This window comes from Vicugna pacos, chromosome 31, assembly GCF_048564905.1.
Source record: "Vicugna pacos chromosome 31, VicPac4, whole genome shotgun sequence".
Taxonomy (NCBI): domain Eukaryota; kingdom Metazoa; phylum Chordata; class Mammalia; order Artiodactyla; family Camelidae; genus Vicugna; species Vicugna pacos.
This window is the reverse complement of record NC_133017.1, coordinates 20110323-20134950: the sequence shown is the minus strand read 5'-3', so window position 1 is coordinate 20134950 and position 24628 is coordinate 20110323. Positions and strand designations below refer to the sequence as shown.

The following is a 24628-nucleotide window of genomic DNA, read 5'->3' as shown; positions in this document are numbered from 1 at the left end:
GCATTTTAAATTTGATATATGGTTAGAATCACTTATTTTTGTTTGTATCAATTCTTGAGTTTGTTGGTTACATTGCTTGTGATTTTTATTTTTTTGAATACGTAGACCTTAATCTGGTTCAAAAGTCAAAACTCTACAAAAAGATATTCTCAAGGAAACCTCATTGCTTTCTACTGCCTCCTCCACTCGGTTCCCCCAGCCTTCCGTAGTTAATCATGCTCATCTACATCTTTAAGCCATTTTGAGTTTACTTTCATGTAGGATGTGAGGGAGAGTTCTAACTTCGTTGACTTACATGTGGCTGTCCAGCTTCCCCAGCACCACTTGCCAAAGAGACTGTCTTTTCTCCATAGTATATTCTTGCTTCCTTTGTCAAAGATTAATTGACCATAGGTGTGTGGGTTTATTTCTGGGCTCTCTGTTCTGTTCCATTGATCCATATGTCTGTTTCTGTGCCAATACCACACTGATTACTGTAGCTCCATAGTATTGTCTGAAGTCTGAGAGGGTTATGCCTCCGATTTCATTCTTTTCCTTCAGTATTGCTTTGGCAACTTTCTTTCTTTCTTTCTTTCTCTCTTTCTTTCTTTCTCTCTTTCTTTCTTTCTCTCTTTCTTTCTTTCTTTCTTTCCTTCCTTCCTTCCTTCCTTCCTTCCTTCCTTCCTTCCTTCCTTTCTTCCTTCCTTTCTTTCTTTCTTTCTTTCTTTCTTTCTTTCTTTCTTTCTTTCTTTCTTTCTTTCTTTCTTTCTTTCTTTCTTTCTTTCTTTCTTTCTTTCTTTCTCCCTTCCTTCCTTCCTTTCTGGTTCTATATAACTTTTAGGATTATTTGTTCTAGTTCTGTGAAAGTATTTTCATTCATCATTCTTGATTTATCTTGCCTACTTTTCCTTTTCATAAAAAGGAAACAGACAGGTATATCTATTCTTATTTTCCCACATTTCTGTTACAGAAGGCAGCATACCCTGTAACCTCTTAAACAGGTTAATGTATAACACACACAATGCAAGTTACCTCTCTCCTCCCTCCGGCAGTACTCTCACTGTCCAGAGCTGTCAGTGCTCCCAGTTCGCCATCTGTCCTTCCTTGAGAAGTTCTAATTGAGCAATGGACTCTGTTTAGAGAGCATCTCTGGGCACCAGTTTGAAAGCCCTATGAGATCTGACCCTCCGCTGTCCTGTAGTACTTAGAGTGTTTTTGGTATGGTCCAAATTAGTCTCAAGTTCCTTGTGCATGCAGTGGCTCCTCATTCAAAAGCCTGCATTAACCCTTAATTTTGACATAGTTTTCCATTACCTTGCAAATCCAGGACTCTTTTGTCTGGGTTGCTTGATGAGAGCAAGTTTTGTTAACACAACCCTCTCAGTTAGGATATTTTGGATACTGTGCCTTCCAGCATGATGGTAGGGGAGAATGACATGCAGTGTATTTCTTTTTGAAAACTCTCCCACAGGGGCTTGTGATGGTCAATTTTATGAGTCATCTTAACTGGGCCAAGTGATGCCCAGATTAAATATTATTTTTGGATGTGTCCATGAGAGTGTCTCTGGCTGAGATTAGCCTTTGAATTGGTGAACTTGGTAAAGTAGGTCCCTGCCTCCGTGTGGATGGTCTCATTCAACTCACCGAGGGCCTGAGTAGAACAAAAGGCAGAAGGAGGAGGAATTCACTTTTTTAATTTTGCTTCCTACCTGACTGAGTCAGCTGGGACTTTGGTCTTATGCCCTTGGACTGGGATTTATAGCTTTGGCTTCCCTGGTTCTCAGGCTCTCCGGTTCTTCAGACTGAAATTACACCACCAGCTGTCCTGGGTCCTGAGCTTGTGGACAGCAGATCATGGGACTCAGACTCCATAACTGTGTGAGCCAACTCCTCATAGTAAAGAAATCTACCTATCTCTCTATCTCTCTAAAGCGGAAGGAAAGGGGTCAGGGCACAACCACTGAAGGAATGACAGCCATTGAGGACAGGACAAACTGATCAGAACCAAGATGGCAGAAGATTCGACTTCCAGTAGACCTTGAGCCTCGTGGCACACCCACAGGCACCATGACTGCACCTAGACTGGCCATAAAAGGTCAAAAAGTAGGCAATGGGGGCGGGGCGTTTTCTGGAAATCCTTGCCCCTTCCCCAAAGTAGTTGGAATAATCCTCCTACTCTTTTTTTTCTTTTTTTACATTTTTATTGATTCATAATCATTTTACAGTGTTGTGTCAAATTCCAGTGTTCAGTACAATTTTTCAGTCATACATGGACATATACACACTCATTGTCACATTTTTTTCTCTGTGATTTATCATAACATTTTGTGTATATTTCCCTGTGCTATACAGTGTAATCTTGTTTATCTGTTTCCTCCTACTCTTTAACATATGAAACCACGGAGCCCGTAAAACCCAACAACTCGTTGCTCTCGCTCTGTTGCTCTCTGTCTCTCTCTTCTGAGACAGCCACATTCTGCCTATGGAGTGTGTATCTCCTAAGCTGTTTTCCCTTCTGAGGGAGACAGACCCACTCTTGTCTATGGACTGTGTATCTTTCTTAATAAACTTGCTTTCACTTTACCATGCCTTGCTCTTGAATTCTTTCCTGCACGAGGGAAGAATCTATTCTCCAACTACATATCTATCTATCTATCTATCTACCACCTATCTACCAACCTACCTACCTACCTACCTACCTACTCCTATTGGTTCTGTTTCTCTGGACAACTCTGACTAATACAGTACCGTAAGTTTATATTTGGTTATAAATTTAACAACTGGCTGAAATCCCTGCTAGTAATGCCTTGAGTGGCAGTTCCACTTTCGTTAGAAAGAGGCAGCCTAGTAGATCTTGTTAATGATGGAAGACCCACTGAGAGATACAGAAAAGCAGACAGGTGGAGTACGTTTTAAAATTTATAACACTATGTATTGCTTATAAAAGCAGTTTTCTGCTAATTCCTCTTTGCCCCAACTGTATGAGGTATCTCAAATTTCACTTGTTTTCTCCAAGCATAGAGAAATGATCAATGAGACAATAAAATTAAAAAAGAGCCTCTCCAGGCCTTGAGCACCATTTCAGCAGAAATGCCAGAGCTGCAGCAAGAGTGGCCTCTTTAAGGGATGGTTTGCTAATGCCTTGGAAAGAAGCCCAAGGTCAGGATGGCCTAGGAAGGGGCTGCTTTGTTAGGTTGAAAAATGCCACATGAAATCATGACCCTTTTCCCCGAGGGGCTCTTGGAGAGGAAATCATAAACACAAGGCTTTGGAACAGACTCCCATGAAAAACCATTTATTGCTATAGCTTCATGGGTTTGGAAATCCTGTCTCCAGCACAGCTCCAGTTCCAATCCGTTCTGCCCCGCCCAAGCAATGGGGTCATGTCCCCACCACGGTGTAGGCCACTCAGACAACTTTGAGAGACAAAAACAACAACTTATTAATACAAATCTCTCCTGGTGTCCTATGTATAGAATCCAGGACTTTCTGCCACACATCTGAATGTCTGCTGGAGTCACCATGCTCTTCTCTCAAACATGACCCATGTTGTTCAAAAGGGAACCAGTTTATCTCTGGGTCCCAAGCTGAAGGGGTCTTGCAACAACATTATGCTTCTCAGGCTGAAAAACCAGAGATGTTTTTGCTCGTAGCATGAATGCTCAGACTGTTCTCCTGGGGCATCACTTTTATCATCTTCTTCCTTCAAAAAAAAAAAAAAAAGCAGAATCACTTGATTATGAAGGATAAGACATAGGGAAAGTGTGTATCTTTTCCCAGGCTGCCCCGTACAGAGGCTGGAGATGGTGGCAAGAATTATCATCTCCATTCCAGATGGGGGTGGATAAATATTCTTAGACCACACTCCCATCTTTCCCCCGATCTCTTTGACTTCCTCAATGCCCTGGAAAGTGGGAGTGTGATTCAAGAATGTAAGATAGCGGGAGAAAGGGGAAGAGGAACTAAAATTTGTTGAGTGCCTTCTGTGTTTAGTAATTGGACTTTCTTTGTGAGAACCTAGCAAAAAGCCTACAGGTTAATTAATTCTCTCTGTATTCTACAGAAGAGGCAGCTGTGTGTCCCTGATACTGAATGGCTTGCCCAAAGTCACACAGAGAGTGAGGGGTGGGGCCAGGATTCAAACCTAGCCAGCCCTTTTCAGTAGATCACAGTTCCTCTCTACGCAGGAGTCACAATCAAGGACACTTATAGAGTGAAATTGTTGGGAAGAAATCAGACAATGCTCAGACATTAACAAGCAGAGACAATAACAAAAGACCCTCACCCCTTTCCTCTCCATTCTCTTTCCATTATTACAGGATCAGAGGTGGAGAGTTGGCGGCAGAGGGTGGCACTTCCGTGGAGATAAGTGAAGGGGGAACAAATCAAGGAGAGAAGAAGAAGGACACTCTTTCGAGAATCTGGGGGAGAAGGTCAAAAGGCAATGATCTTTTTTCTTTTCTTTTTTCTTTCATTGTTAAGACTTCAGCCCAGGATGCATTCAGCTGAAAAGGCACTTTTGGCTATGGATATCCAAGAGTAGCATTTCTGAAACGGTCTGGTCTTAGGGTCCTCATCATGAAAAGTATTGTGGAACCTTAAGGTGTTTTGTTTATGCAAGTTATATTTACTGATACTTACTAAGGCAGAAATTAAAACAGAGGAAATTTAAAAATATTTAGTAGTTCATTTAATAGTAACAATATTATGACATTATATGTTAACATATTTTAGTGAAAAGGACTATATTTTCAAGAATTTAATGCATAGAGTGGCTTTTTTTTTCTTTTTCTTTCTGCAAATCTCTTTCATGTGTGGCTTAGAAGACAGTGGCATTTCCATATCTGCTCTTGCTTCTAGTCTGTTGCAATATACTGTTTTGGTTGAAGTGTATTTGGTAGGAGCTTCATACAGACATGCAGTTGGAAAAGCTGTTTCAGATAATTGTTAATATTCTTTGATACTTCAACGAAGCTTACCAAATGGTGGTTTCTTAAAGGTTACTAACATGTGGAATGGGAAGCCTTATCAATGCACTCTTCGTGCCTTGTGAAATGGAAATCTATTGATCTATCTTGTGCTTTCAATATATCTTTGTTCATGTGTGATTTTGTAATGTTCCTACATTGGTTATTTGGAAGGAATGAATTCACTGAGTCATGCAAATCTTCCAAATGCTGATTGATTTCATTTTTAAAAATTGCATGCATTAATCACTAACCTCATCCGAAAAGTCTCTAAGTGTCGGAAAGCTCTCAAACTCATAATAGCAGACACACGTTCTCCAATATTTTAATTTTTTTCTTGAGGGTTCACATTGGCCACAAATACTAATCACTGTTTCTCTCTAAGTGGCAGCTTATTTTGTTTATTTGTAAGAAAATGTCTGCCAAATACACAAATCTAAATAACGATTGAATTATGGCTGGTCATTCTTTCGAGTAAAAGTGGGGCTCCATGAAATAATCAGATAGTTCAGCTCAAGTTCAATCATACAAGGGCTTTTTCTTGAAAGGACCAATGTACTTTAGTTTGTACCAGACGTGCTTTATTCATACTGCCCATTTTGTCACACTGAATATTACAAAGATTTGCGTTCAGGTCAAAATTTAATAGCAATGCTACTTTTTTCCTGTCCTTCATCAAGGATATTCTAAAGTGAAACCAGCTTTTTTTTTTTATTGTTGTTGTTTCCCTGCAAGTATGTGGGGTTGAAGAGTCTGATTCCTGGTGGAGTTTGGTGTCACTTCTTTGATTTATGTCAGTCGGCAGCTTTATCTACCGTTGCTACTGCACCATCACTGCAAATGTCAACATAGTTGGTCCAGGAGAAAACGTGAGATATTTAAAATTATTCAGCATTTTGAATACTTCAGTACTGGTTGTGTTTGCTGCCAAGAACTCACATAGAACATCTTTGTTCATTAATTACTGCTAATAACACGAATTCAAGCCAAACTCCAAGTCTAGCCATATCTATAGGTTTATCTATAGCAAAAATGCAATTATGCAGATAAGACACTAACTCATCTTTCATGTTTACAGCTAAATAATTTGTCAAGTGACTGTATTTTCGGAAGTGGCAGTGTCATGGTTTCTTTAAACAACTTTTCATCCAGAAGGCATTCAGCAAATGTCAAATGTAGAAGTTTTCTTAAAGTCTCAGTTACTGCGTTTACTTCTCCAGCCAATGCTTTAGACATTGAATCTCAAAGAGATGCCACCATTTAACTGACACCAAAGTACTATTCAACAATGTTCTGCTGCATAATACATAATAATTTAGGTGGCAAATTATTATCATTTATAAAACTGAAGAAAAGATAGTTTCATTATATTTTTATTTTTTATTACACTTGCCCCCAGTTTCTTTGGAGTAGTTTCTTGCCTTCCATAAGTAAAATAATTCTCTGATATGTCAATTTTATATTCTTCAGCATTTTAGAGGTAGACAGTACAACTGTTACTCAATAAGTAAGTCTCTGTTCCCCTCTTTTAAGCCAACAATTTATCCTAAAATACAAGGAGAACATTTTTAAAACGTTTTTATTTATTTTAAAATAAAATTGTATTACATACCAAAATAACGTTCTGGTAAAACTTAAAAAGTTTAAAAACTAAAAAAACATTTTGCAAAAGAAGACAAAATTATATTCCTTTTTTTTTTTTTTGTACTTCCATATAGATATGAAGAACAGTTGAGGATTTTAAAATAATTTATTGGGTGGTAAGGAGATAGCATGGATTATAGATGGTATAACTGAAGATAGGAAAATCTCAGTAGAAGTCTTGAGAACAAACTGACCTCATGCCACATGTTTATAGTCCAAACCTACAACTTAAAAAAAATTCTGAAAACCCCAAGAACACATAAATACATATTCACTTGGGATCAGAGCAATGGCATCGTCACACATCATGCAGCATGAGAAAAATACCTCTATATATTTGTGGGAGAATAAGAGTGAAAAGAGTAAATACTATGGAGAATAATTCTGACATCTTGGAATTTCCTGAAAGAGCTGCTGGTTGTTTGAAAACCATTGGATAAGGGGGAACTGAGCTAGGATTAAAGGAAAGAAAGGAAAAGCTTAAGTATTCAGGACAACCCCCCCCCCTTTTTTTAATCTTTAAGGGAGAAGCATAAGGGAGACTTGAGGCTTCTACATCACTGGCCCTAGCTTATCTGAGTAGGCAAGCAGAGGGAAACTTGGAGACAACTACCCTGGTCGGGAAGAGAGGGTTATTCAGCTGGGTGTAGCTCATTTGTGCTTCTAAGTTGACTCTCTGTGGAAGATTGCTGGCCTGGGTATAAGTTTCATGGAAGGCTAGGAACACCTAATAGTCATCAATCAGCATGAGGCCTTTTAAAGGTAAAAAGGGGAGAAACAACAGGAAAAAAACCTGCATTTGAAAGAATTACCTTCCCCCTCCTGAATCCTCAAATGTCTAATTCTTACTTGTCTTTTTCAAATCATACATAAAACGTTAGGTAAATATTCATCTTTTCAATGTTCTCTCATTGTAGTTTCTGATTCTCATCCTCATATGTCCACTTTCTGGCTTAGGATTTGGGTTAGGACTGCCAAATGGTACAGAAACTGTGCTGACCCAAATTTCAGCAAGGGGTGTCTTAGTCCATCTGGGATGCTATAACAAAACACCACCAAGTAGGTGGCTTATAAACAAACATTTAGTTCTCATAGTTCTGGACCTGCGGAAGTCCAAGATCACGACACCAGCAGATCTGGTGTTCGATGTGGGCTTTCTGGCTTACAGATGACTGTCTGTTTATTGTGTGCTCACATGGTGGAAGGGACAAGCTGGCTCTCTGGAGTCTCTTTGAGACAGGAGGGAAGTGGGCAGGGCACAGCCACTCAAGGAATGACACCAATCTAACCAAAATGGTGGAAGATTCAACAAAATGGTGGAAGATTCACCAAAATGGTGGAAGATTCATTTCCTAGTTGGCCTTGAGGATTAAGAGGTTTGACTTCTAGTAGACCTTGAGCTCCATTATATGCTCATTGTAACAGCGTGATCAAGTAACATGCCTGCAGGCGCCGTGACAGCCCTGAGGCTGACCGCAAAAGGCCAAAGAATGGGCAGTGGCCCAATCCCTGGGAATCCCAGCCCCTTCCCCGGGGCAGTTGGAATGACCCCACCTGTAAGCATGTGAAGCTACTGAGCCCATAAAACATGGCAACACCACGCCTAGTGGCCCTTTTCACTCCCTCCTCTGGAGACGGCCCATACTCTGACTGTGGAGTGTGTACCTACTTTTACTTTAACCTGAGCACCCAATTCCCACACTTCTTTCCTTGCCTTTCTCTTGCCTTACTCTATGCAGTATGTATCTCTCTAAATAAATCTACCTTTACTCAGTGGTGGGTCGCACTTGAATTCTTTCCTGTGCAAAGCCAAGGGCCCACACGTGGCGGGGCACATCCCAGGGGTTCAATCGAGACCTGGGACATGGCCCTCCTCACACCCCACATCCGTTTTCCTGCATCATCTCCTATAAAGACACTAATCCCAGTCATAAGGGCTTCACTCTCATGACCTGATCATCCCCAAAGGCCTCACCTCCTAATACCATCACTTTGGGAGTTAGATTTCATTAAATAAATTTTGGGGGCACACAACATTCAGACCATAGCAAGACCATGATATTGTCTGGAAAGGAATGGCATTGTTTAGAAAGAACAGGTGCCCTTTTGATTAATTCTCCCCTCTATGGAATCCTAGCTGACCTATTCACAATTTCCACTGCTTTATACGTCATCTTTCCCCACCCTATTCCATTAGAAGATTAAAGATAAGTAAAAAAAAAAAATTTTTTTTTAAAAACAACAGTAAAACTCCAGAGCAGGACAGTTCATTAGAACTTCCTGCAATGATGGAAATGTTCTATTTCTGCACAGTGGCTACTGAATCCCTGAAATGGCTAGTATAACTGATAAATTGAATAATTGAATTTAATTTAACAACTCAGTCTTAAATAGCCACATGTTGCTAATGTCAACCATATTTGATAGCACATCTCTAGAAATCTTTGGTTGCAATCATTCTTTCTGGTTTCATTTCTTACCTTTGTACTTCTAAGCTCCTTAGATTTTGTGATGTTGTGGTTTAAAAAGAGGGTGGAAAAAGTGCTGGCATTTTTTTCTTCCCCAAATCACCTTAACTTTTTCTTTTACTCTACCTGAGCAGTGGTTGTGGGACATGGGCTGCAACTACAAGGCAGGGATGATTCTTAAGCAAACTAACAAAACAAACAAACAAACTAACAAATAAACCAACCCTATAACTTTTTAACCTTCATGTCAAAATTCCTAAGGAACTGATGGGGCAGTTCGCCTCAACCGGCAAAACTGGGATTAACAGTGAATGCAGCTATATTGCCTGGTAGTAAAGACAGTTCTGTACCTATGTAACTGTGATCAGAAGTAGACTTAGGGGATGGAACTTGCTAGACTAGTGTTGATGCCTACAATCTAGACCAGTACAGAGGCTGAACCTAATATCTTTCCAGAGGTGGAAAAGTTTGGGTATAAATGGAGAGAAGGAAAAATGGTAGTAAATAAATGGGTTATGTAATGAGGGAAGTCCAACATTATATTAACTACTCGAAAAAGGGTCAAAACAAGAGATGATAATGTCTCTTGGAGTATACTAGATGCCTGAAAGGGTAAAGCTATGTACTGCTGACTTCACTTCTGTTTTTGGAACCTGATAAGATCAAATGGAAGCCTGCAAACCTGAGTAGCCTTGCCCTGGGAGATGTTTTCATAGGATCTGATGATGGGATGGATAATTACTAATGACTGAATGGGATACTAGCTATGTGCCAGTATCTTTTGGCTTTTATGATTGTTTTGCTGTAAGAGATTATGTTCAAAGCCTAGGGAGTGGATTGTGATATTGTAATTTATAACAAGAAATGTATTTTTTGTCTTTGTCTCTGTTTCAGGGCTCTTAAAACTGCACAGTGAAATTGAAATTTCCCAAGTGATAAAAGCATCTTTTGTTATGTTAGTGAGGTGACTTTTGGATTGCTCCTAATGATGGCGGCTGGTTGCCAGTGGAGCACACCATGTTCAATTCTTCTCCCCTTCACAAACTGGAGAGCGGCTGAAGACTGAGTTCAATCCCCAATGGTCAATAATTTAATTAGCCATGCCTATGTAATGAAGCTTCCATAAAACCCCAAAAGGACTGGATTTGGTGAGCTTCTGGGTCAGTAAACACGTGGATATCTGGGGAAAGTGGTGCCCTGAGAGAAAGCATGGAACCTCTGTGTCCTTTTCCCGTACCTTGCTCTGTGCATCTTTTCCATCTGGCTGTTCTTGAGTTATATCTTTTTACCATAAATCAGTAATCTAGTAAGTAAATGTTTCTCTGAGTTCTGTAAGCCACTCTAGCAAATTAATTGACCCCAAAGAGGAAGCCACAGGAATCTCCAATGTATAGCCAGTAGGATAGATGCACAGGTGACAATCTGGACTTACAGTTGGTATCTGAAGGTAGGAATAGGCAGGTAAGACTGAGACCTTAACCTGTGGGATCTGATATGGTCCCCAGGTAGACAAAGTTGTTTTGAACTGTAGGACCTCCAGCTGGTGTCACAGAATTGTTTGGTGTTGTGGGAACCCCTTCCCCCTCCACACACATATTGTAACTGGGTATTAGAAACTCAGGTTTAAATAATTTCTCTCCTCTGGCATTTATTCATGTTGTTTCCTGCATCTGAAACGCTTTTCTGAACTTCTGTGTTTGGTGAAATCGTATTTGTTGCTCAAATTACAATTTCAATGCCATCCATTTTGCTAAATTTCCCCCAGTCTTTTGAAGCAAAATTAATTGTCCCTTACTCTGTGCTCATGTAGTATTTTGTTCACGCTACTAGTATAAAATTTGCCAAGTTGCTTTTTCCAATTGTAATGTATTTGTCTCTCTCCTGCATAGTATAATACAGATACCATTGGCCACTTGTGGCTGCTTAAAATTAAGTTACCTAAAATTGGTAAAATAAAAAATTCATTTCCTTAGTTGTACTTGCCTTTCCAGGCACTCAATAGCTACATATTGCTAGTGGCTACCATGTTGGAGAGCACGGGTACAGATCTCCATCATTGCGGAAAGACTGAGTGACCTGATAGTAAGGACTGTTCATCTTTGTGTCTCTAGGATCCTCATAGTCTTTGGAAGGAAATAAACACTCATCCTATCAGAGTCATGTCAAGGAGATAGGGTTCATGGGCACATTCAATGCTAGAATGTGAAAAGTAGAACCAAAAACCTGTTGGTGGGTTAAAGAATCAGGATGTTGCAAAAAGACTGTTAAAACACCAAAGCTTTTTGTGATGTTAATAATGAGGACATGACCAGGGAGTTAGATAGAGGAGTTACCAATTCAGGGCCAAAAATCAGGCAGAGAAGGCTTGTCAGATAAAATACAGGTACTAAGGATTTTCTGGGACAAGTGTCTGCACCTCTGTTAAATGAATAGGAATCTTAAAGTTTCTCTAAAGGGGTGGTTTCTATCAAATGGGAAAGAATGGTCACTAATTGTAGAATGAAACTGGACAAATGTAAATATAAATTATATATTTTAGGTATAAAACGTATAAATTATAAACCACATACACTGAAGGGAAGTATACTGGTCTAGGGTAACTAACTATTTTCTGCCATCAAGGAGTTCATATTCTTGATAGAGAAACACATGAACAACTAGATAGAACAATACAGTGATGCTGTATTAATCTGAATAAAAGATGACGGTTAGAGTGGTTAATTCTGTATTTTATGGTCACATTCTTCCAAGTAGGAACCTACCATCTGTGTAGGGTTTTGCGGGTACAGAGATGTTTGTCAGATGGAGGAATGAGTGACCTCTTAAAGTGCTTTACTTCTGGTTGTTGTAATCTGAGCCTCACCTCATTACAGCTCATTAAGATGCTTCCAAACTACCAACTCCAGGCCTGTTTCAACCCTAAATACTTAGACAACTGTCCTTTCATTGGTAGATAAATATTCAATCAGTGTTGGCGGAGTTTGCAGGCACCCTGCAAACTGCTGGGTGCTTTGGAAGATAACGTGTAGGTCCTTGTCCTCAGATAGCTTAGAATTTGAACAAGAATAATGCACTTAAAATATTGCCACCAGTATACTAGAGTGTATGTTAAATATCAGATGAATGGTATAGACATTAGACACTAGGCCAGTTCAGAGGAGGGAGGGATGTATTCCAGCTGGTGTGATCCAGCTGTTGTGATTAATCAGCATGAGGATGCCCTGGGGGATGGGAGCTGGGTCTGTTTTCCGAGGCCTGTGCTGCTGACTTCGCCATTCCAGCAGTAAGGAAACTGACTCCAGTGAAAAAGCCCCAGTCTGACTTCTTTTCTAGAAAAGTGTTGGCAAGTGGACTCTGTATTGTAATTCAATGACCAGCAGCTTGACACAACTGTCAGAGATTATCCTGGTTTTTTTTTTTTTTTTAACTTCTCCTGGATGTGAATTAGATCCTTTGGTAAACTGCAAAAATTCCTGAAGGTCATAAAGTACCATTCTGCTGTCTAGCTCTTCAAGTTATAGAAGTTCCCCTTAATTACGTGTTTGGGGGAAAAAAATCTGGGTTCTTATAATTTATTTGTAAATCACGGCAATGTGAAGTAAGAGCTGTATTTGAATTCTAATTTTGTCATTTAACAGCTGTGTGACTTTGGAGAAGTCAGTCTCTCTGGTCCTTCTTCATTTTTTTGCCCCAACAGATTTCTGCTTTTAATTCTGAGTAAGTAAGTGTTAAATGACGTAACACATGAGTGGTTCATCCAATAGCTACCATTCAGCTTAATAAGATCCAGGATCTCGAGTTTATCCATTTTTTTTCTTATTTTATCAGATAATTCTTTCTGTTTCTAGTTTCCCTTCAGATACAGATTGTATTATACTATTTCCAATATAATTACCTCAAGAAAGGAGACAATCAAACCTCCATCAGGGGCATTTAAAATAAGGGTTTCACTTTTAAATACTCATAGAGAGACACCCCACCTACATTTAAAGTCTATCATGGCTGCACTATGCTATAGAGATACAGGATTCATGAAAGATTAGCCAACTAAGGGTGGATCTCTTCACTTATTTCTTCTTCAGCATTCTTTCTTTAGTTATATAGATGTCAGTTTTGTATTATTTTCCTTCTCTGTGAAGAACTTCTTTTTTAAAAAAATTCTTTATTTCTTAGTGCAGTTTTAAGTTTACAGCAAAATTGCAAAGAAAGTAAAAGATTTCCCATATGCCCTTTTACCCCACTCATGCATAGCGTCCCCCATTACCAACATCTTTTACCAGAGCGGTGTATTTGTTACAATTGATGAACCTACATTGACACAACATTATCACACAAGGTGCATATTATTCTCAGTGTGGGACATTCTGTGGGTTTGTTTGTTTACTGTCATGAGTCCATTATTATAGTATCATACAGAATAGTTTCACGGCCTTAAAAATCCTCTGTCCTCCACCTATTGACTCTTATCCCCAGTCCTTGGTAACCACCAATCTTTTTACAGTTTCCATTGTTTTGCTTTTTCCAGAATGTCATATAGTTGGAATCATGCAGTAACATTTTCGGATTGGCTTCTTTGACTTGGAAATATGCATTTAAAGTTTCTCCATGTCTTTTCATGGCTTGATAGCTCATTTCTTTTTAGCACTGAATAATATTACATTGTCTGGATGTAGAACACTTACTTATTGAAGGATATCTTGGTTGCTTCTAAGTTTTGGCAGTCATGAATAAAGCTACTCTACATATTTGTGTGCAGGTTTTTGCGTGGATATGTTTTCAGCTTCTTTGGATAAATACCAAGGACTATGATTGCTGGATTGTATGTTAAGGGTATTTTAAACTTTGTAAGAAACTGCCAAACTTTCTTTCAAATTGGCTGTGTCATTTTGCATTCCCATCAGCAATGAATGAGAATTCCTGTTTTTCACATCCTTACCAGCGTTCGATGTTCTCAGTGTTCTGGATTTCAGCCATTCTAACAGGTTGGTAGTGGTATCTCATTAATGTTTCAATGTGCATTTCCCCTGTGACATATCATGTGGAGAAGAACTTTTAATACTGCTTACAGAGCAGGTCTGCTAGCAATGAATTTCATCAGTTTTCTGTTTGTTTGAGAAAGTCTTTATTTCTCCTTCACTTTTAAAGGACAATTTTGTTGGATACAGAATGCTGGGGTGGGGAGTTTTTCTTTCAACACTTTACTATTTCAACCCACCTTCTTCTGGCTTTTGTGGTTTCTGAAGAGAATCACTGTAATTATTATCCTTGTTGTTTTATAGGTAAGTTGTTTTCCCCTATCTTGCATCTTCAAGGATTTTGTTTTCGTCTTCAGTTTACTGCAGTTTCAATATAATATTGCCTCTCTCTCTGTATTTAATATTTATCCTGCTCAGTGTTCTCTGATTTCCTGATCTATGTGTTAATACCTGTAATTAATGTTGAAAAATTCTCAGCCAGTATTACCTTGAATATTTCTTCTACTCCAGTCTCTCTATTGTCTCCTTCTGGTATCCCAATTACCTGTATATTACATTTTCAAAACTGTCCCACAGTTTTTGGGTGTTCTGTTCTTATGTTTTAAATTCTTTTTCTTCTTGGGAAAAGAGACAGTTTGAAAGTTTCTATTTGACCTATCTTCAAGTTCACTGATTCTTTCCTTGGCCATGTCCAATCTACCAATGAGACCATTGAGGCATTCTTCATTTCTGTATAGTTATTTTCGATTTCTAGCTTTTTCTTTAGATGCTTTCTGAGGGTGTCCACCCCTCTGTTTACATTATCCATCTGTTCTTGTTTTTGTTTTTTTTTTAATTCATTTTTATTTATTTATTTTTTACTTTGGCTTTGGATCACTTAACGTATTAATTATAGTTGTTTTAATATTCCTGCCTGGTAATTCCAAAATTGCTGTCATATCCAAGTCTGAGTCTGATGCTTACTTTGTCTCTTCAGACTTGTTTTTTTCTTGCCTTTTAGCATGACTTCTAGTTACTGTGTTGAAAGCCAGACATGATGTATTGGGTGATAGAAGTTGAGTTACGTAGAACTTTGGTGTGAGATTCTATGTTAATCTGTCTAGGAGTTGGGCTGTATTTAATGTTGCTGCAGCTGTAGGTTCTGGAGGCTTTAAACTCTCTCAATGTCCTTGTTTTTGTCTCCTTTCTTGTCTTTGGGTTTCCCTAAGAACTCCTTCTCAGATAGTCTCCATCTTGAATTTTGTACAGCCATAATCCACTGATAGTATGATAGAGCCCTGTTAGTGTAGTTTGAGGGAGAAGAAACATTCTATAATCTTATAATAAATCTTGGTCTTTTAGTAGATCTGTGTTTTGGGGCTGTGACCGTCATAATTTTTTCTTAGCTTTTGTTTGTTTGTTTGGTTGGTTTTATTTTGTTGCACTGCTTAGGTGAGTCAGGAAAGGTAGAAAGAGCTGGATTTCAGAAATGCTGTTTCCCCAGGTGGGATAAAGCTCTGAAAAACGATTTCCTCCAGAGACCAGTCCTTTGTTATAAAGATTGCTCAGGGTATATTTCATAATGGTTACTTTTCCTCTCCTTTTGCTGGGAAATTTCTTGGCTCTTCACAGTAAGAAACTGGTGGAATCCCTGGAGGTAAAGCTGATGAAAGTGTATGGGTCCCTCTGAGACTATGCTCCCAAGAGTTTCTCACTCAAGTTGGTGCACACTGAGCCTTGGGCAATTCATTCAAATTACCATTTAAGTGTTTCTACCAGATTATGGCTCCAGCAGCTTCAGCTCCAGGATCTTGGCCAAGAGTCTCTGAATTTGCCTCTCTCTCCAGATTTCAGGTGTTAAAGATTTACACTTTGACTTTTGTATTTGAATGAACTCTCCAAGTTAGCTGGATCTTGCATATGTGTCCTTCTCACATGTAAATCAGCTCTGGCTCTAAAATTACACTTGGTTTTCAAGCTTTTTGTTTAGGTTTCTTCTCGGGAGACATTGGGAACAGAAGGAAAGATGAGCTTTGCATTATATTTTGCAGCTAATGAATTCTTCAGCTTCTGTTTTATTTCTTGGGCTTATGGAAACAAGTTTTTATAATTATGGAGGGGCACCTTGAAAAATCATATAATTCTTTATATCTGTAGTTCTTAGATTGAGAAAATAAGAAAAAAGCTTATGTGGCTTAAGGTGTTGTTTTTTTTTTCTTCCCAATAGGAGATCAGAGCATTTGGTGGTAAAAAACTCTCCATTTATTCTGCTATTTCCCCCACTTTTTCCCCATGGAATGTACTTATACAAGGAATTCATCAGTGATTGAACTATTACCAAATCAGAATAGAAGGAAGAGAACTGGTCCTCTCTATTCAGGTCAGTGCTAGCTCATGAGACCTGGAAGATTCTATGTCCCTTCCCTCAGGCCATGTGGACATGTGTTACAGCAGCATTTGTTAAACTGGTTGGTCATCCTCCAGGATATAGCCACACAATCTACCACCAAGTACCATCAGGCATTGTACATCATAGAAAGTGAATCATTTAAGAATATTTTAAAGATATAAATTATATTTTTATTTCTTTATATTACAAAAATTTGGAAAATAGAGATAAATAACAAGCCAACTTATTTCACAATTAATTTCCCCTTTTTATACATTTTCTTCCTCCTTTTTCCTATGTATATTTATATATTTCCATGTAACTGCAGTCACAGTTAATGTAGCCACATAATATAGTCAATGTGACTATAACATAGTAAACTTCTAGTCATTGTGATATGTGGGATTTTCCCTTCACAGCATCAACTCAATTCTGACACTTTCCACCCCGAGAGAGCATCAGATTCTACAGGTTGAGAGCTCAGTCCTACAAGACTGAAGGAGGATTAATAAAATGGCCACATTTAGGCTAACAGATTGCTTATTCTTATGCTTGCCCTTAAAATGGTCAGCTGACCTGACTGACTGCTACTCACAGCTCCAGGCCCATTGTTAAATCTAAAGCTATTGATCTTATTGTTTCTACTTTATTCCGGTAGTCAAAAGCTATAATCATGTTTGGTCTCTGAGTCTATCTCCAGGGAGAAGATCACAGAACTGTAACCTTACAAAGTAGGCTAAATACCAAGAAGACCACGCCTTGGGTGCTTCTGAGATAAAGAGACTGAAAAAGTTACAACCGCTAGCGTCTATGGAATTGATCACCTGGCAGCATCATGCTGCCATTCTAAGTCTTCTGATGAGAAAATGGTTCTGTTGATTGTTATTGTTGCTTTGTTGTTTGAGCTATGGCTGTATAATCACCCCACCCCCTCCCCAAGGTGGGTTCACAGTTCTGGTCTCTGGAGGAAGTAGTTTTTCAGCCTGCTGTGAGTCCCCTTTGCCCGGCAAAGTAATAAAGCTGCCTCTTTCCTTCTAAGCTCCAGGACCTTGTCTCTGGGCTATTCGGCTTGCCAGGGACAGGGGCCCGATCCTTTGGCAACAAGACTGCCCTCTGCTTCAGAGACTGATCACAAGTCCAGGTTGTCACCTGTGCTTCTGACAGATTGGCTATAAATCAGAGGTTCCCACAACCCCCTATTTGGGTTCAGTTGATTTGCTAGAGCAGCTCATAGAACTCAGGAGACAAGTTTAGTCACTAGATTACTGGCTAATTACAAAGGATATGAAAGGACAAGAATCAATAGTCAGATGAAGAGATACAAATGAAGGTCCTGAACAAAGGTGCTTCTGTCCTCACGGAGTTTGGAGACCCGACTCTGTGCCACATGGAAAAATTCTGGTTCACTGACCTGGAAGCTCTTTGAAATCCCTCTTTTTGGGTTTTTACGGAGGCTTCATTGCATAGGCATGATTGATTAAATCATTGGCCATTGGTGATTGATTCAACCTCCTGCCCCTCTTCCCTGCCTGGAAATCTGGGGGTGGGATTGAAAGCCCCAACTCTTTATTCATGGTTGGTTCCCCTGGTAACCAGCCACCCCTCTATCTTTAGGGAATTTCTAAAAGTCAGTTCATTAACATAAAGTCAGTTGTGGTCAAAAAGCTCTTGTTATGACTAACAAGTCACCTATTTCACCTTTATGGCTCTGACGCCATTTAAGGAACTGAGGACAAGAGACCAAATATTATAATAAAAGATGTTCCCCTTACTCTTATCACTTAGGAAATTCCAAGGGTTTTGGGAACTGTGAGCTAAGAACCATGTACAAAGACAAAAATATATACTTATAATATTGTACATTAACTGAACTCCAATTAAAAAATTAAATTGGAAAATATAATCCCTTGAAAAAAATGTACCTATTATAAATTGCAATATCACACATAGTTAATGTTAAGAAAGCAAGGTACCAGGGAACTATGTTCAATAACTTGTAATGGCTTTAAAAAAGAGAATATGAAAAGGTGTGTATGTGTAAATATATATACATACACACACTATATATATATGAATTACTCTACTGTACACCAGAAATTAACAGAACATTGTAGACTGATTGTACTTTAATAAAAAAAATGAAAAAGCAACATACAATTTGTCATGGAAGGCAAGAAGAGACTGGGCAACTCACTAACATATTACTCCCACTAGGAACCCACATTGGTGCCAGAGGCTTCAGGGGATGTGACCCAAAGGTATTTCTTTTCTTTTCTTTTCTTTTGGTATTTCTGTGATGTTCTATTTTCTGATGGCAGTTCTGGGAGATAAGATTGGAAAGGGTTAACCAATGGTTTGCAGTTCCTTCAACAAGAACCCTGCTGACTTTTGTACAGTAAAATAATTAAGTTCCAATTTGGGAGGAACTTGCTACTGTGACAGTGATACAGCCCCAGGCTGTTGGAGGATTAGATGAGCACAAAGCTTTATGAGCCGTCAGCTGTGGCGCTGGAGGGTGATTCAGCATGTCTGTTGCTGGAAGCAGACTGTTAATTGGAGCGGGAGGGTAAGGAGCCCCGGTTTGGCAGATCAGGCTGAAATGGGTGGATTGTCTGATGGGAAACTTTTTCTGTTCTCTTCTGGCTTTGGTTCAATGCTTATAGCCAGACTGTCCTGCTCCCAGCTGGACTTTGCTTGCCTTGAAATGCTTTTTTTTTTTTTTTTCAGTTTGTAGCTCAAGATTTCATACTGGCTTGGGTAAGTGAAAGGGGCAATGGGAGTACAGGCGACTTTCATCATCTGACTCTGAATTCTCCAGGACCGTATTTTACTTTCCAGCTCATTTCCTTCTGCTGTCAGCATTGTCCTAGGCTTTTTCCCTCCTAACCACAGAGCAGGCACTGCTGCAAGTTTATTGCCAGTGCAGCTCAATTCAGCAAGTGTTTATTAGGTCCCTAAGGAGATGGCAGGAGAAGAGGATGTGGTAGCCGGAGACCTGGGTTCAGGAACTGCTTTTACTACTTAAATAGATAACTTTACTGCTCAAAGCCTTAGCTTTCCCTTTGGTAGAGTGGAGAGTATGAAAAAACAATACTCCGCTGGCAGGTTGGTCTTTAGCATTTAAGACATTCCTAGGATACCAAGTCGTGAAAACTCAAAGAAACCAAAATTCTCTCATTTATGGAACTCAAGAGCCACAACTTCTATGAAACCTTCGTGTGTCCTCAGGCAGAAATCTCCTCCTTTAAATTCCGTAGCACCAGCTCTCCCGTGTCTCCACAGGATAGGTGATGGAATGTAGAGGGCAGAGCGTGGAGGCAGACAGACCCAGCAGTGCGACCTTGGGGAAAGTTACTCACCTCCCTCAGTGCCTCTGTCTCTGAAATTCACACCTGTCTCACAGGGTTAGCTCGAGGAGGAGAGGCGATGCTGTTTGCATGGTGCCTTCTACGAAGCCCTGCATGTAGAAGGGGTCCTAAATAAATGGCTTTCTCTCTCTTCAACTCCCTTATTTTTATTTTCCTCACGTCTTTCCTCTCTACTAGGTCTAGAAAGAAGGGCTTACAAAATACTTTTTGAAAATAGTAAAGATTGATCATTTCCTCCCCTTAATTTTTTTTTGAGTTAATACAGTTTAAATTTCACATAATTTGCAAAACCAGGGAGTTCAATAAGTCTTCTAACAAACAATATGCTCCCTCTACCTGTGATTTCCAGTCCCTAGGTCAGTTCTAGTAACTCTTTCTTTTGATGGCTACCTCTTGCATTTATTACTGTTGGTTGATTTTTCCATTTGAGACAACATCTACTGACTTTCTACTACAGAAGACGTGAATTTATCTCTTTTTCATCTTTTCCTATATGCCACCCCTCCCTCCACCCTTATTAGTTTCCTGTCTAATTTCCTGCTGTAATAAATTACCACAAACTTACTGTCTTAAAACAACAGAAGAAATGTATTCTATCACATTTCTGGAAGCCAGAAGTCTAAAATCTGTATCAATGGGCTGAAATGAAGGTGTTGATAAGGTGGCACTCCCTCCAGAGGCTCAAGGGAGAATCCATTCCTTGCCTCTTTTGGTTTCTGGTGGTTAATAGCACTCCTTGGCTTGTGACTGTATCACTCCGATTTAAGCCTCCATCTTTACACTGTGTCTTCTCCTCTGTGTGCCTGTCTAATCTCCCTTTGACTCCCTTTTATAAAGGTACATGTGATTGCATTTAAGGCCCAGATAATAATCTGGGACAATCTCCTCATCACAAAATCCTTAATTTAATCACACCAGCAAAGACTGTTCTCTTTTTCAAATCAGGTAAGAGTTACAGGATCCAGGGATTAGGGCCTGATATCTTTGCATGATATGACTCAGCCTTCTTTAGCACCTGCATTCATTATGGATTAATCGAATGCTATTGTTCATCTAGAGTTTTGTGTTGACATCCTTTTTTAAGATTATATAAATATTGTTCACAGCTGAGCCATGTAGCAGTATACTACAGTGGCATTTCTTATCTTGAACAATCTATGTTTTCTTTGGAGTAGACCATTTTTGATTTGTGTTTGTTGTTAGTTTTCCAGCTGCCCTTCACCAAGTCAGTCTCAATCTTTCCAGACTCATGAAACTCCTCTCAGTGTGGATAAGTACATCAGGGGCTCTTCATCGCTCGCCTCTTTTTTTAACTGGATGCTCCAATCTGGACTTGCTGCTCTCTCCTGCAGCATAACTGCCATCCCAAGACTTCTTTCCAATATTGCCCTCAACTTTCCTTGATCCCTTGCCTGTGTTGGAGTCTGCCTCCTGGTGCCCATGTCTCCTCTCTTCACGGTTTTCTCCCTTTTCGAAAAGATGTATTTACTTTTAAAATTGTTTCCTCTTAACAGAGGCATTGAAGATTGAACCCAGGACCGTGTGTAACCCAAGCACGTGCTCTGCCAGTGAACTACAGCCCCCACCCCTCCCGTGTTTTAATAGAGTAAGTCATGGGGTGTTTTCTGGGTGCCTGAGAGATAACATTTTGGAAACCTTTTATTTCTGAAAATGTCCTCATTCCACCTTCGTCTTTGATTGATAATGAAGATAGTACCAAACAAATCCCAGAATTCTCTGAGGGTTGATTTCCAAGGGTCACTCCCAGTACCAAGTACTATATCCACCAGGGTTCAGTCAGAAAAGAGAAACCACATCTTATATTTTAAAGAGATAATTTAATATAAGGAAGATTACATGGGTGCTGGAGACTTGTGAAAGTGAAAAAGGGACCCGAAGGAAACACAAAGATAGTAATTGCAGGAAGTGGTAATGTAATTAGGGCAACAAAGGGAAGGAGTTGGGATCATTAGACCCAGAATCTTGAAGGACCAGCCTCATGATGCTAAGATCCAGACCTCAGACCAAGAGGTGTTTTCAGCTAGGGCTGAGATCTCTAAGGGGTAGCAGGAGGTTGGTTCTGGAGTTCCAGAAGAATAAAATACTCAAAGTCTGGAGAGTGATCAACTGAGACAGCCAGGGAAAGGGCTGTTACAGAGAGGATGCTGACAGGACTAGAAAGATACAAGAGCATGTCCATGCTTTGCCCATTTTCCCGATTTCCAGTCTCTGTCTTTGCCAACTATTGACAGACTCCAATAGGAAGCCAGCTAGCAAAGGAGAAATGAGGTTGGCAGAGTTCCAGCTGTGGGTAGATTGGGGCTGAGAGCAACAACTTGAAAACTGGCACAGTTGTCTTCCAGCTACTGGTGTTGCTGGAAGTTTTAGAATCTTTGCTGTAACCGTGGTATTATAAACTTGCACTTGAAGTATGGTTGGGTGGATATTTCTCTCGATTGAGTTAGGCACTGGTAGGTCCTTTTGATCTGGAAATTTGATTCAGTTTCAGGAAAATTTCTTACATTCCTATGTTGGTAATTTTAGCCCCTCCATTTTTTTGTTTACCTTTCTAGGATTCTCATTATGTATCTTGTTTGTTTACCCCTTGAATTGATTGTCTAATTATTTTATATTCTTATCTTGTGTTTCTTATCTCTTTTTCTTCTTGTGATGCTTACTGTGAGATTTTCTCAACTTTGTATTCTAACTCTTTTATGTTTTAAAATTTCTGCTAATGTATTTTTAATTTTTCAAGACCTCTTTTGTAATCATTTTGTCTTCTTTCTTAAACAGCACTCTATTCAACCAGAAATAGCACTCTGTTTCATAAATCCTGATCTTGTTTCATCCTTTCTTATATCTCTTATGCTATATTAAATATATTTAAATTTTGTCTTTTACTACATTTATTGTCTAGTCTGTCTTTTATGCTATGCTTTTGAAAACATCTTTATTCACAGCTAACATGATTTGTATCTGTATAAATTTCTAAAGAATCTATGAAAATCTACTAGAACTCATAAATGAATTTAGCAGTCATATAAGTTCAGTACAGAAATCAATTACATTTCTAGATGCACCAAACATTTAAAATGAAAAACTACATCATTTGCAATTGCATAAAAAAGGGAGAATATTAATATGTGTAAGATTTGTATCTAGGAAAATAAACATTGGTGAGAAGTTAAAGAAGATTACATAAATGGAGAGATGTAGCACATTAAAGATTAGGAGACTCAATATTGTTAAGATACCAGTTTCCCCCAAATTGATCTGTATACTCAATGCAATCACAATCATAGACTTGTCAGGATTTTTTGGCTGAAATTGACAGAAAATTTATACGGAAATGCAAAGGACCTAGAAGAGTCAAAATAATTTTGAAAAAGAAGACAAAAGACGGCTTACAAGAGCTGATTTCAAGACGTTATAAAAGTACAATAATCAAAATAGTGTGGTATTGACAAAAGGATAGACACATGGATCAACGGTACACAAAAGAGAATCCAGAAATAGACCTACACATGTATGGTGAAATAATTTTGACAAATATAGTCAACTGATTTTTGACCAAGGGTCCAAGTTAATTCCACGAGGAAAAGGATAGTCTAGCAGGTAGTGCTGAAGCCTTGGATATTCATGTGGGAAAAAAATCTCAACCCTACTTTAAGCTACACACAAAGGCTAATTCAAAATGAATCATTGAAATGAGATTATACTTGTTTGCTTAGTGAGAACTTTCAACCTTTATGTCACATTAATTCATGAAGATGACTATGAATATAGAAATTTTTATACTTCATGACCAGATAGTAGCAGAAACTGCATATGAGACTCTAAAACAGGTTTTTTCTTTTTTAAACTATTAAGAAGCATCTGTGGTTACCAGGGTCACTCCAAGGCAAAATTTCAAAGCTATTTTTACCAAAAAAAAAAAAAAAAGCATGTGCTCTCCATTTTCTTTTGATCTTCATTACACCAACAATATTCAAATTCTTATTCAGCTCCTAAGAATATTCCATGACAGCAGTTGTTTGGGAAAATAAAATTTCAGGATATGCTGTGTGCTTCTAGGTGAGCGATAGAATTTTCCTCTGTAGCTTGTGAGTTTTCATTTACCAGCTTTCCACTGTGATATTTAGATCTCAGTGATGAGGGGGTAGGAAAATCTACCCAAAGATTCTGATCTGCTCCAGCACTTTGCCACCCCACCTCCCCACAAAAACATAGCTTTAGGGTTACTAGGCAATTATTAAAAGGTTCTCTTTTGGCAGTCTTATTGCAGCCAGACGATATGTCCAATAGCGTGAGAAAACTGAAGGGAAGTAGTTTTTAATAAAAGTGGGGCTGGTTTATGAATTGCAGACTGCAGAGGGCGGGGGCGGGGCGGGAGGGGCGGGGTCCCGCGAGTCTGGCGCAGGCGCGCTGCTCACCGTGCCTCAGACTGAAGGGCGGGGCCGCATCTCTGCACACAGCCCGCCGCCGCCATGTTGGACTGAGCAGCTTCTCCTCAAGGCGTCAAGTCCAGGTGTTGGCGACATGTTAGGTGCGAGGCCTCTGCACACGGACCCCTAGAGGCCAGCGAACCGGACTGCGCTCAAAAGAAGAGGTGAGACCTTATCCTGTCAGCGGGATTCCCCCCTATCTTCCCGGGGGCGCGGGGGGCTGGCGGTGACGCCACAGTGGGCCGAGGCTCCCCCTCTGCTCGGGCCCGGAGCGGACTCGCAGAGTCTGGCTGTGACGGGGACAAGGGCGGGGTGGGTGGAGGGCTTTGCGCTTCTTTTGGCTTGATTTGGGTTGCTGTTGGATTCTCGTCTTTGGGCCTTGCTTGTTCCTGTGTGGCTCTGTCGTGCCTGGC

At 39.6% G+C, this 24628-nt stretch overlaps 1 protein-coding gene and 1 long non-coding RNA gene across 18 annotated transcripts in view; one reads left to right on the top strand and one right to left on the bottom strand.

The window, feature by feature from the left end:
• Positions 1-3259: 3259 nt before the first annotated feature.
• LOC140690762 (uncharacterized) lies at positions 3260-24424 on the bottom strand. The gene is made up of 2 exons (XR_012066074.1): positions 24204-24424; positions 3260-3682 (listed from the first exon to the last, which is right to left on the bottom strand). It is a non-coding gene; the product is annotated as an uncharacterized lncRNA (long non-coding RNA).
• ADAM28 (ADAM metallopeptidase domain 28) overlaps positions 24221-24628 on the top strand; it is a 308912-nt gene continuing 308504 nt past the window's right edge. For all 17 annotated transcript variants that reach the window (XR_012066056.1, XR_012066071.1, XR_012066070.1 and 14 more), the window contains exon 1: positions 24221-24379. The gene's annotated coding sequence lies outside the window, so the exon portion shown is untranslated. The remainder of the gene's footprint in view (positions 24380-24628) is intronic.